Genomic DNA, 14500 nt, shown 5'->3' with positions numbered 1-14500 from the left:
AGGGACCCCTGTCACTCTCTGTTTACATCAGAGCAGAGTAAATCCTCCAAGGTTCATATTTATCCCTGTGCTTTGCAAGTTACTGAACTTTGGACCCCAACTCTGCACAAAGTGCACGAGTTAGAGAGGGGGGAGTGCAGAGGAATATGAGGAGGGGTAGAAGAGAGAAGGAAATTCCAAAAGTTTAAGAGAGAAATATTAGGAAATATGGTAAAAGTAAGAGAATGAGAAGGTGAAAGTGGCACAAACCACCAGGTAAAGGACAATGCAACAGAGACGAGAAAAAAAGCTGTGAGTGGCTGAAACCTGAAAGAACTTACATGGAGAATACACATACATAGTAACCTAGTAGTTGAAGTTGAAAAAACACACATTTATCAAATACAATAAATAAATGCATAGAGAAAAATATCGCAAGGGGAACTCGAAAGAAAGACACTGGGAGGAAGGCACCAAGGAGAGAAGGAAAGTGACTACTTTAATTTATTTAATAAAACCCTACCTGATGTTTTTAAATATTGGTCTATTTATGTTTTGTTTTGTTTTTTTTTAACCTAATGGTTTAATTAAAGGCATTATACAACTGTAATTCTAACATTAATGTGTGATTATCCACACACTAAAAGGGTTAAAATAATTTTAGTTAGGAATTTAATCTCTTCCCCAGTTAGATAGTTCTGTTAACAAGGGAAGTCATAGAGACAATAACAACGGTGTCTTATTGATTTACAGTATACTGGAGGTACATCGCTTTTCTGACCTTACAGGTATTCTGTTCATATATAATAAAAGCACATGTGGAATCCACATTTGTGGATTTAAAATATTTAAGTGTATTACTCGCCAGAGTGAAAAATACAATGTAGCAGAATGGTATTTCTCTCCTCCTGTACTCAGGATCGGACTGGGTCAGACCCGATCCCTGTTACCACTCTCCCGGCCACCGATGTCCTCACCTGACACGTTTCACTTACTCGCGTTCAGGAAAGGATGTCTGGCGGGTGGCAGGGGGTGCAGGGGACGCGGGGTACCTTGTGTGTGGGCCCTGCACCCCCCAGTCCGACACTGCTTGTACTGCATCTCCTCAATCTTACAAATGGTGGATTTTTAACTTAAAGATATACAGTAGAGAACTACTGCTACAAATCGTCAGCTGGCAATGACTTCTGGGTGCCCTGGTCAGTCAGCAAGCTACTGCAGGGGAAGAGGCATGTGGCATATTGTACATGTGCTGCTATGCACCACAACACCCAGGAATGAACTTGTCTCAAAAAAACACTTCCGTCATGGAAAACAACTAATCTTTTCACACCTTGCATAAGCACAGCCACTTTGTTTAAATGTAGCATGCTGTGCTTGCTGCTTGCTGCTACTGCTGGGTGTCCTGGCAGGGATAGTGTTAAGTAAATAAAAAGTCTAAGCACTTTATTGTGTAGTTGCGGCTTCAGCTGTCACTACCAAGATCTCTAGATGGCATCATCACAACAAGGGTCACTGTAAAATGAAAAACAAAATTGAAAATTATGAGAGCAGCCTGAGGCCCACCAGCTCTTGGGGGTAATAGGGACAAATGCCTGGATTACACCATAGGATAGCATAGGATATGTGTAACACTTGCAAGTGCAGTTGTGGTCCCCATATTTTGCCAGCAGTTAGTTGCATGTAAAACCACTTTTATTAAAGGTACTTGCATCAAATTGTGCTCCTTCCACTTCTGTATAATTGTGCTCAGAGCCACTCCTCAACACAATTCCTTTCTGCCTTCTGTTCCAACTGCTGCTGCTGCACCTATTGACACAGAGAAACCCTGAAGCTTCTGACCAGACATTAGTTTCAAGGCTCCTTTGCATACAGTGTTAAAAGGTGCAGCACACTTGCGCCTAAAGAATATGGCACAGACGTCACTCGCATGACAAAACTGGATTTCCGTACATTTGTGCCTGGTTTGTACGCAGTTGCACAGAGTTGAGACATAGATTTATTCAGATTTTTCCTGTTGTCAGCAGACCCGACCCTAGCTGGTGCTACCCCTCCCGACCACTCCTCCCCTGATGCGTCAAATTTATGCGTTTGGAGGAGGACGTCGGGTGGGGGGCCCTACGAGGTGGGTTAGGGGGGCCCCTGCGGGGGGGGTTAGGGGATGCGCCTGGCTGGGGGCACCTGCAGGGCCTCTGGAACAGGAGCCCCGGTGGGCCCTTCACCCCCCAGTCCAACCCTGGTTGTCAGCAATGGAACACAACAGAAAAAATAGTTTTCTCTTGATGCGTTTTCAGTTTTTAAATATCTGCTCACAATATAAACATAAAACAGCAATAACCCATCTTCTCCTAAAAACAACAGTCTATGTATAAGTCAGGGGGTGCAGATTGGTGCTATATCTTCGAAAGAAACTGGTGAGTGCAATCTGTACATGGGTATGTGCCTCATGCATCCTACAATTTTTTCTATTCTCTAGTCAGTATTAATAAGCATCTTTGTTTGCCCCATAAATCCAGTTTTACTTTATATTTTAATTTAACCCTTCAAGTGCTAGCAAAGTAGCTGAAGCTGATACCGTGATTTCCATAGGGTTACATGTAGTCAGGTAACACAGAATTTACACATTGTCGTGTCAGCACTGTAGTGTCTATAATGAACATCTCTTTAAAGGTTAAACATTACATGCATGACTTTTGGCCTGTGTTTAGGTGTGTTTGCCAAAGGCATAAACTACCATTTTCAATTATTATTATTATTCCAAATAAAAAAAATTCCCTTTACACATTTCTGCATCATACAGTGTGAAGGCAAAATACACTTTAAGGGGCACATTCATTAAAGTACGAATCTGAATCACGAAATCTGATAATTTCTGATGATTGCAAATGTCCCGAATATTCCATTTGTTTGAATACTAAGATTTCGTACTTACGATCCGAAATTTTGGTATTGAAAAGTTTTGTATCCGAACGATCTTAAACGGCGGAAAAACCTTTCTGAGTTTGAACCTTCAGTGCATGATTTTGGAAGCCTCCCATAGGACTCAGTGGCACTCTGCAGCTCCAACCTGGCCCAAGGAAAGTCTCCCATAGGACTCAATGGCACTCTGCAGCTCCAACCTGGCCCAAGGAAAGTCTCCCATAGGGCTCAATGGCATTCTGCAGCTCCAACCCGGCCCAAGGAAAGTCTCCCATAGGGCTCAATGGCACTCTGCAGCTCCAACTCGGCCCAAGGAAAGTCTCCCATAGGGCTCAATGGCACTCTGCAGCTCCAACCTGGCCCAAGGAAAGTCTCCCATAGGGCTCAATGGCACTCTGCAGCTCCAACCTGGCCCAAGGAAAGCCTCCCATAGGGCTCAATGGCACTCTGCAGCTCCAACCTGGCCCAAGGAAAGTCTCCCATAGGGCTCAATGGCACTCTGCAGCTCCAACCTGGCCCAAGGAAAACCTCCCATAGGGCTCAATGGCACTCTGCAGCTCCAACCTGGCCCAAGGAAAACCTCCCATAGGGCTCAATGGCACTCTGCAGCTCCAACCTGGCCCAAGGAAAACCTCCCATAGGGCTCAATGGCACTCTGCAGCTCCAACCTGGCCCAAGGAAAGCCTCCCATAGGGCTCAATGGCACTCTGCAGCTCCAACCCGGCCCAAGGAAAGTCTCCCATAGGGCTCAATGGCACTCTGCAGCTCCAACCCGGCCCAAGGAAAGTCTCCCATAGGACTCAATGGCACTCTGCAGCTCCAACCTGGCCCAAGGAAAGTCTCCCATAGGGCTCAATGGCACACTGCAGCTCCAACCTGGCCCAAGGAAAGTCACGATACCGAAGCTTGAATGAACCCGAAACTTTAGTACTCGTTCAAATATGATTTTGTTGCGCAAATTGTCACAAAGTACAAAAAAGTTGCGCAAATTAACAAAAATATAATCGAAAATACGCAAAAGTTGTAAACTTCAGAAAAAATACAAATATTTTTTAATCGAACCTGTCGTACTTTAATGAATGTGCCCCTAAGTGTGGGCCACCACAATATAAAAATAGTAAAAAAAAAAAAAAAAGGTATTCTTAGAAAAAAAAATGCCATTCATGTGCTGTGCAAATTTATTTTTAGAGATCCAGATAAACAAAGGGATGTTTTTTGAATGAGATCTTGTTAAATATTTTTTCATGTAATGTGATCCTTGTTATGCATCTCATTTAAAGGGACATGATGATCTAAGGAGGGGGGTGTTAAAATGTTCAGGTAGAAGACAAAGGAAAGATCACTCAAAATAAAAATATAAGAACCTACTTTAATCCAAGTAAGCAGTTGTGCAGGTTTACCTGAAACCCATGAGACCCGTAGGTTAATCTGCAGGTCAGGCGAGTTAGGGTTGAAATTTGGGTGACAATTGCAGGTTGGGGTTGGGACAAACTGGGGAAGTAACAATATATACAGCAGGAGGGGTCGAAGGGGGGCTCGGGCAACAGGGTCTGCTGTACTTTTGTCCCCCCTTCCCCTCTCCTACCTTAAGGGCTCTGGCACACGGGGAGATTAGTCGCCCGCGAGGATGGCACACGCGGCGGCGCGATTTCCCGAAATCGGCAAAAAAAGACTCGCGAGTCCTTTTCGGCGATTTCGGGAAATCGCGCCGCCGCGTGTGCCATCCCGCCGGCGACTTACATGTTCGCCGGTGGGATGGCGGGTCATGGCAACTCGGGGAGATTAGTTGCCCGCGAACATGGAGTTTTGTCGCGGGCGACTAATTTCCCTGTGTGCCAGAGCCCTAAATATACTGGCGCAGTCAAGGCTGGTAGAGGGACCCTGCCACGACCAAGTTACACCACAGCCTCTGCTCCCAAAGATTCCCTGTTTGGAGCCAGAGGCACGCAACAAAAGAAGCATATGGAGCGGGAAGATGTGGATACAGGTCCTGCAGTGGCAGAGTCCAGCTTCTTTGCATTTGCTTTCTGCATCTGGCTAATTGTGGCACTTTGCTCACTGTGTCGGGCACTGTGAATGAGACCTGTTAGCTTGGAGATTAGTTTTTTGGATCTAAGTATTTTTAAGAAAGGAGGATATTTAGTAACTGATGTTTATCGTAAAAAGTATGGCAACTAATTCACTACTCCAGGCAACTAGTAACCATTCATTCTTCGTTGATTTGTGGTAAGTGTTCTGTGTGCAAATTTACAACAAAATATTCACCCCAAAAATTGGGGTACTTTTAAAATCAATATGTTTATTAATTGTCAGGCTTCAGGGTTTGTTTATGTTCTGGAATGTCCCTGCCCAACATTATATGTTAGTAAAAGACTTGGTAAATTTAGAAGAAGGCTTAGTGAACATATAAATACACATAATCCAATAAGCAGTGTTGCTATTTACTTTGCCACTTGGCATAACTATGACCCAAAATGTTTGAAAGCATTTAGTTAATGTTAAGTTGGGATTGTGAGGGGGGGATTTAAATAACCGCCTCTAGCCATTAGAGCCAAAGTGGATTTATGAGCTGGACTCTGTCTAAGGAATAAATCAGTAGCTGAATTCTGGCTGTTACCTATAATTGAGAAAGCCTGGACTTCTACATGAATTATATTTTATATAAATATGTTGATTTTGTACTTGATATATACAAAACAAGGAGGCCGATTAACAATTTTTTGTTGTCAAGAAAAAGTGATCATGCCAAAAACTCTAGCTACAAAACACAAGACTTTTTTCCTTGATCATTTTTTTTTCCTTAAGCACTGGCTTTGGGGGGCTTTTGGCTATTTTATGCTGCAAGCCTGTAATACTGACAGTAGTACTGACACATTCCAATGGATTTTCATAGGGGTCTGTTGTTACCCCTTTAAGAAAAAAACAAGACAGGCTGATAATGGTCGCATTCGCAAACAAGCGAATATCACATTGTTTCAATGAGGCTGAAAATCTCAAATGTTTTCATTTACTGGGAATAAGCTACCATAAAGTAAGACAGGCCTGCTATTTGTAAAAAAAAAAAGGAAAAAAAGAAATAGAAATAGTCGGGAATATCAGGAAGTGGATTCCTTCATGCAAGCATAAAAAGAGACACCTGTTTGTTAGGTTCACTGACCTTAGCAATTAGAAAGTGGTTTATTTGTATAGCACCGAAATGCCTTTACTACCCGTTATTTTATTACTATGTCCTCTGGGCTGATACAAGCGTGCGGAACACTAGCAGATAAGAACACTGGCAGAGTTACTAAAATGGCACCACTACCAGGTAAAAGGCAGCTACTCAACCAAGCAGATTTTTAAAATAAGAAATGACCAGAGTGACAGGGTTTAACAGGGAGCCCCTTACAAAATGGAATACATTATATTTTGAGCCGTCGTAGTTCATGAACATAAACTAAAGTTACAAACTGGCTTCTAAAAGGGGAACTATCATTAATGGGAATCTACCTAACTTGGCTCAGTTCTGATTGGCAGCTTGTGTTCTGAGCAGAGAGGAATGGAAGTGGTTCAACTATTCTTGACTGACATCTAAAGTTTAACCCACACCTGCCTATCTTTCCCATCTGATAGAAAACCTGGAAAGACTTTGAAGGTCTAAAAATTCAACCTAATTCACCCTTAAGGTGGCCATACACGCACCGATATTATCGTACGAAACCTCGTTTCGTACGATAATCGGTGCGTGTATGGCATGTCGGCGAGTCGACCGATATCGCAGGAAGCTGCCGATATCGGACGACTCGCCAATCGGACAAGTTTGAAAATTTTGATCGGGCGCCATAGAAGGCGCCTGACCAAAATTCTCCCTTCAGAGCTGAATCGGCAGAAGGAGGTAGAAATCCTATTGTTTCTACCTCCTTACCTGCCGATTCAGCCCTGAATGGTGTGTGGCGGATCTTACGATGTTTCGTGCGACCGATGGTCGTACGAAACATCGTCGGATCGCCACGTGTATGGCCACCTTTACACTGACACTTTCAGTCTCACCTGAGTCACTAACAAACACCTAAAACATTATTTATTGGTTATTTATGAGAAAAACATGAAAGGAGCCATTTATCACTTGCTTTTATGAGAAGCAGCAATCAAGTTATCTAGCACAAAGGCCTAGCTATTTAAACATACGTGTCAAGCAGGGGCATTTGTGGCCCCAAGTTCCTACAATGCTGCCCCCCCCCCGCGCTTACCTTTACAGCGTCGGAGGGAGTCCAGGGGGGCTGCATCGCTAATGTAATGAGACTGCAATTGAGCAGAGACTGCAATTGAGCCTCTGCAATAGCAGAGCTGAATTTCCATTAAAAAAAGGGAAACTTTGGCTATTAAAGTTACCAGGAGCAGCTTTCTGCCACCCTTCGTAACTTTCGAGGGCACTGGCACCTAAGGTGGTAGCAGTGCCCCTAATGCCAAGTGAGTTGGCAGTTAATGCTGGGAATTGTAGTTAATTAATAACTTAGTAAATATCCCCGTATAGTTAGGTTACCATTATTAAAGGATTTCTTCCCACTAGTTCCTCAGACATATACCACATAGTAAACTAGAATGTAGAGAGAATTTCTTGTTGTCATGTAAAGCAGCGGTCCCCAATGTTTTTTACACCACAGACCGTTTTTAATTAAGAAGATTTTCCCACAGACCAGTGGGGGGGGGGCGGGGGGCGCATTTCAATTACTGGGGGGGGTAAGCATGCAAAGCAATCACTGTGTGACACGTATGACTCACTGACATCTTCCAAACGCCACTTTGTAAGCAGGGATCAGAGGCGGCCCATTGTAACACAGCCCACGGCCCGGTGGTTGGGGACCCCTGATGTAAAGGATAATGTTTGTACATTTTTTGTACAAGTAGCAATATAGCCATTTCTTAAGTATACATGGACTGGCTATAGCAGAGTAAATGTAACAGACTGACTCAGCTGGCCAATCAAGAAGCCTGAAAGCCTGGCTAGTCAGTCTATAGAAGGTCTCTGACTGAGAAACATAGAGAGGTGTCAGTGAATCCAACATACAGGAATCTCTGCATGTATACACACAGTTGCCTGTGCAATTGATGTGTCATTGACACTAGTATGAAGGAAGTCTCTTTTATACACTCTTTAGTTACACCTGGCTATTGAATTAAGATTTGTATCTGCGTGCGTAAATTGCTTGAGGGTGACTGGCAGCTGATCTAAGCCTGCTGGTGAGCAGCACAAACCTCAACTGCAAAAAAACCTGTGTATATAAAGGATACAAACAATAAGCTGCTTATTATATGTTATATGTACAAACGCAGCTTCATCAGCACTCAGCCCAGCCCCCCTCTATTCCTTTACTTTTCCTTTACAAATATTTGCTGTTGAGGGGTGTGGCCTCACGACATGCCACAGCAAATCAGCTTTCACTCTGCTCTATTACTCATATATTTCTACCTCACTGATGCAGACGAGTTAGCCAGTGATGCTTTTAAAAGCTATAAATTGTCAAAATGTTTGTCTACATATTATATTTTAAATATTATACACACATTTTTCATGACTGATCCCCTTTAAAGGAGAAGGAAAGATGAAAACTAAGTAAGCGTTATCAGAAAGGTCTATGTAAATACAGCCATAAGCACTCACAGAAAAGCTGCACCGAGTGCGCTATCAAAAGAAACACAGGATATTTTGTCTCCTTTTTTATAAACATGTTGTTGGGGTGTCTGACTTCCTCTCTAAGAAAAATCCTTAATTCCAGTGGCCAGAGTCTGCCCAGCTCTCTCCCCTCTCCTGCTCCCGCTCCCATAAGAATGCTAAGAACTCCCTCCCCCTCCCTTAGGAATGTATGATCTGAGCTATAACGGCTAGACTGCAAACAGGAAGCAATTTAAAATGGCAGCTACTGTCTTAAGCAAACAGAGAAAGCTTCTAGTGCTCTTTACTCAGTTATGGTAATGTTTTCTGCAGAATAAATTATATATCTAGAGGGAGAGTAAAGTATTATATGCTTTGAATGAAATCTTTAAAAACCTACTTTTGGGTTAGAGCAGGGCTTATTTATGAACGCAAGTGCAAAGTAATGGAATAAAAGCAAAACTGAGCAGTATTGGTGATATTCACATCAATACATGTTTCTGGAAAGGCCCAGGCCTAGGGCAGCATAAAATTTAGGGACGGCATGCCACCCAGTCACACATAAAATTTGCTCACATATGGAGCACTGGGAATGGGATGCACAAAAAACTTCAACGTGTCCTGTCCCCAGTGCTCCATATATAAAAGAAAAGGACGGCATGCACTCCTGGGGGGGGGGAGGGGGATAGGCAGAGAATGGGGAGGCCTTTGGGCACTGAGTGCCAATAAACTGGTACCGCAGTTTAGACATCAATAATGAGCAGATTTGAGTAAGAGCTGGTTAAATTTATAGAAGGGCCCCTCCCCTTTGGTTTTAAATCCAACCCATAATATGAACTATGAGAGGGCAAGTGGCCAGGTGCAGGTCATAAAACAAAAGAGGGATCCAGGCTGCATTAGATGCCAGTTAGAAAGCAGTGTGTTATGGTCAAGTTCCCGTTGTGAGATTCTTTTTTTACATTTTGTACTCCTTTTAATAGGTACAGTGCTTTATAAAAGAATTCACTCCCCTGGATTTTTCCACAATTTATAAGTTAGAATTTGGAATAAAGATGAATTTAATTGGGATGTTACCATGTTATTTCAACAACATGCTTTACACTCTGAAGGCACATTTTTTAATTGGCACATAGGTTATTTAAACAAAAAACAGATATCTTTTAGTTGCTTAACTCCCCCCTGAGTGAATGTCACCAGTCTACAATTAATTCTTTTAGTGTAAGTCTCTACAAGCTTTTTGCCCATTCCTCTTGGCAACAATGCTTAACCTTGCCAGTCTGGGTTTTGACTGGACCATTCTACAAAGTTCAGGTTCTTCAGGTCTGCTTAGCTGTAAGCTAAACCCTTTCCTCAGGTCTTTTGTTGACTGAAACGTATTTGCCCTAGAATTGCCCTCTTTGATTCCATCCATTTTACCCTTAAAGGAGAAGGAAAGTCATTTTACTGCCCATAGATTAGCCACATTAATGCAAGCTGGAATGTTATTCTGCAGAAAGCTTTACCATACCTGAGTAAAGAGCCCTAGAAGCTCTCTCCATTCGTTTAAGATAACAGCTGTCATTTTAGTGTGGTCTCAGTAGCTTCCTGCTGCAGCTCTAGCTGTTGGTAGACTAGATCACACGTGATGGGAGGGGGAGGGAGTTCTTATAAATTCTTGTTGGAGGGGGGAGCATGAGAGAAGAGAGCTGCACAGACCTCCGCTGAGAGATATCAGACTTCTTCGGTATCAGACTTCCTCTGAGAGAACATGTTTGCAAAAGAAAGACAAGACATTCTGTGTTTCTTTTGATAGAGCACTGTGAGTGCTTATGGCTGTATTTACACAAACCTTTCTAATAACGCTTACTTAGTTTTTACCTTTCCTTCTCCTGAAGGGTTACTAGTGCCTGCCAACGACATGTTTCTACCACTACCATGTTTACCTATCAGGATGGTGTTCTGATGCATAATGAGCAGTGTTGCTGTCTGCCACACAGGAGTTTTGTACTAAGGCTAAAAAGTTTAGTTTTAATCTCATCAGACCAGAAATTGATGCTTGTTGGAAAAACGACATACAAGCTTTGAGATAACTTATATTCAGTAATATTAATCACTATTCCACCACCCTTCCATAAAGACCAGACATGTGCAGTGTCCAGGTATAGTCATTCCATTGTTGTTTGTTTCACAAATTTTGGGGAAAAATCTTTTCTAAGCATATGGTTTTGTCATATTCTTTCTGTTTTTAATAATGGATTTAACAAAGATCTATTTTGGGATATTTTATTACAACCCAGCCCTAATTGGTATTTTTCCAGAACATTATGCCACACTTGTTTTGATTGCTCTTTGATCTTCATGATGCTGTTTGTTTAGATATAATGTCTAACAAACTCTGGGGCGTTACAGAATCATGTGTAGAGTATTTATTTTGAAATCTCATGATTAATTGCACTCCACTTAACTAATTATGTGACTGCTGAAGGCAAATTGTTGCACCACAGCTTAAGTGGTTTACAGCCAGGGATTTAAATATTTGTGCAAGGAAGAATCAGTTTTTTTTTATTTGTAAAATAAAAACTTGAAACTGAATTTGAAATTTTGAATACTCTCACTTCCCTTCAACACTATTGCATTTTAATTTCAGGATATCACACAACAAAATGTGTAAAATAGAGTGGAGGTGAATTCTTATGCAAGGCCAGGGTTGGGGAGAAAGGGCACCCGGCCAAGCAGTATTGTCTTGGGCGGCTCTTTGTAAGGCATTGTAAATATTTGCAATTTGAATAAAAGTGATTTTAAAAGGAATGTGCCTTGATAAGCATCCTTGTCTTAATCACAGCCAATTAATCACATTAAAAGATCAAAATAAAATGTAATTACATTAAAACAATCTCTTAGTGAATAGGTTAGAATGCTGTACTAACATTTTATTGAAGATTGTTATATATGATCAGGGCTGCCATCAGTGGGGGGAGGGGGTTGTACTGGGCCCAGTGAAATCCTCTTCCATAAGGGGGCCCGGCCGTTTTGCGAATGTTATGCAAATTGCGTAAATTACATATGAAGTTATGTCAAAAGGTATGCAATTTATGTAACTTCTACAAAAACTCCTTAGAAATTTGCTTAGCTTGTCTAGAAACTTATGTAGCTTGCATATCAAGCTAAAGACAATGCCCCATAACTTATGCAGTTTGCATACAGTATGTACGTTAATGGAAAAACTTACACAGCCTCCCTTTCAAGCAATGACAGCCAGAGCAAAGGCAGGAAGAAGTGTAGGTTTTAAATTTAGGGCAAACTCCACTGACCCTCAATGAATTAATCGTTAACACATTAGTCAATTAAACTCTTTATATGAACTACTTATTATAGAGTAACACCAGCTTTTTTTTATTACACACACAAGGGTCGTGGCCAAAAATTTTTTAACTTGTGCGGGGGCCCCAAAGTTTCTGATGGCAGCCCTGTATATGATAATAGTCCTGCCGTCAAACTATAATACACATTACTGACGCACAGAACACACCTTTTCCACCCCCAACTGTTTCATGTTTTGCAGCAAGAGCATTTTTTAGAATTTCCTACTTATCTTTACTTTTGAACACTATTTAAAATACTAAATTATTTAGTACTTAGTTTAGTTATTTTATTACACTTTTCGCATACAGTCAAGAAATACAGAACTTTATATTGGGTGTATAACACTAAGCAAATATCACATTTATCCTTTGAGCTGATACTGCTATGCCAACTAAGCCATAGTTCTGATAGGAGAGAGGTTGTGGTGCAATACTACTAGTCCATAAACTAAATCAAATGTCAAAGTATTCCTGCAGTGAAAAACTTTCTTAAGATGTTTTCCTTTTCTTGTGACAAGATGTTTTATAACAGGGTCAAATTAACTATTTTCTTAATGCATTCAAACACTGAGAAAGTGGCTAAAAAATCTGTAAAGAAGCATCCATGAAGGAACTTAACTGCAATATGACCATAGACATCCACAAATGTTAACAGTAGCCAAGCAATACTCAATGCCACTGGGGGAACGCTAAATACCCTCAGTGCATTATGGACATTGTTACACATATGAGTTAATTTATCAACACTGGGCAATTATGCACCTGAGCAGTAACCCATAGCAACTAATCAGTTGTAAGCTTGTTTACTGAAGCCAGATGTAAGTTAAAATATGGAATTAACATTTTTGTTGTTTACTATGGGTTACTGCCAGGCATTTTGTCTGCATTTACAATATGTTTATGAAGATTCTCATTCATCCAGGTCATGATATACAGTATTGAGTAGAGTTAAGTCTTAAACACTTTTTTGAGTTTTTCTTGAAAACGTTCCACCACTCATCCAAGTGGCTTCTTCAGTTCAAATGACTGTTAGAGAATTCCCCGGCATTTAAACCCTTGAGGGTAGTACAGCCACAGACATCCAATCATAATGGTTCCATTGAACGTATTCAGTTAGATGTTGCCTGAAACTGACAGGTGTAAGAAGGCACATGAAAAGTAATGTGGTCTATGCTGTCCAGTGTAGTGAAGAGTGCTCTGACTTATACATTGGGGAGACAAAACAACCTCTCTGTGAGAGAATGGCCCAAAATAGGAGGGCTAACTTCTCAGGACAAGACTCGGCAGTCTATCTACACCTCAAGGAAAAAGGACACTCTTTTGAGGACAGTAACATGCATATTTTGCACAAAGAGGACAGATAGTTTGAAAGAGGCCATTTATGCCAGCCTGGAAAAACCATCCCTGAACAGAGGAGGGGGCCTGCGACACCGCTTGTCATCAACATACAATGCCGACTTGACATCCTTACCCCGACGGTTTCACAACAGTTCACACTTCCAGTCATGTACTTTGAGGCTTAACACCTGCATCAAAGAGAATCATGGTACTATTGTGTCATTCTTACACCTGTCAGTGTCAGCCAACACCTACCTGAATAAGTTCAATGGAACCATTGTGACTGGATGTCTGTGACTGTACTATCCTCAAGGGTTTAAATGCTGGGAATTCCTTACCAGTCATTTGAACTGAAGAAGCCACTCGGATGAGCGTTGAAATGTTTTCAAGAAAAACTCAGAAAAGTCCAGTTGTTTTAGACTTAATTCTACTAGATACTGCATTTACAATGTGCCTGATAACAGTTTTGAATGAATTACAGCGGCGCTAATTTTCTATTAAAGCATTCAAAATACTAAGTGGTTTGCAGGATAGGGCAGTTATTGGTGCAGGGTAGAATAGCTTTTTCACTTAAAAAATTTTAGTGTTACTTTTCCTTTAAAATATCTTTTTTTACATGAAAGTCTAGTGCTACTTTAGGTAGAACCACACCATGCATACTTAACACTTCCTTGTCTTGAAAGACTGCTGAGATTATGTTATTTGTACAGCACGGTCACATTTTATGAAGTGCTTTACAGAGGTTGTCCCATTAGTCCCCAGTGGATCTTACAATCTAAGTAGATGTTGTCATGATACAGATAAAGCCCTTCTTTCACCAAAAAAAAATTTACAGCATAAGACTAATGTCCCACGGGGAGATTAGTCGCTGCGATTTTTAAAAAGCGAGTATCAGCGACTAGTTGTTCGTTTTGTCTCTACATAAAGAACCATATGAACCTCCAGTACTTATACTGACTGTACTACTTTGAATCGCATATCACTCCGAGACCCTTTTTTGAGTGATCTTACAAAGAAAGCATTGCCATTCAAAACTATTGGAATCACTTTAGGCTAATGTCACACAGAGAGATTAGTCGCTACGATTTTTAAAAAGCAATTTCCAGCAACCAGTCGTTCTTCTTTTCCTAACAAGGGAGATTTCATCAAGGGAGCGATTCTATTTCCCACAAGTGAGCACATCATATTCCCCAGCATTTCCAAAGGGGAAATTTGCAAACAATCGCAGGAAAAAGAAGAAAGACTAGTCGCTGGACCTCGCTTTTTAAAAATCAAAGCAACTAATCTCCCT

This window comes from Xenopus tropicalis, chromosome 1 (assembly GCF_000004195.4).
Source record: "Xenopus tropicalis strain Nigerian chromosome 1, UCB_Xtro_10.0, whole genome shotgun sequence".
Classification (NCBI taxonomy): Eukaryota; Metazoa; Chordata; class Amphibia; order Anura; family Pipidae; genus Xenopus; species Xenopus tropicalis.
Note: the sequence above shows the minus strand (reverse complement) of the source record.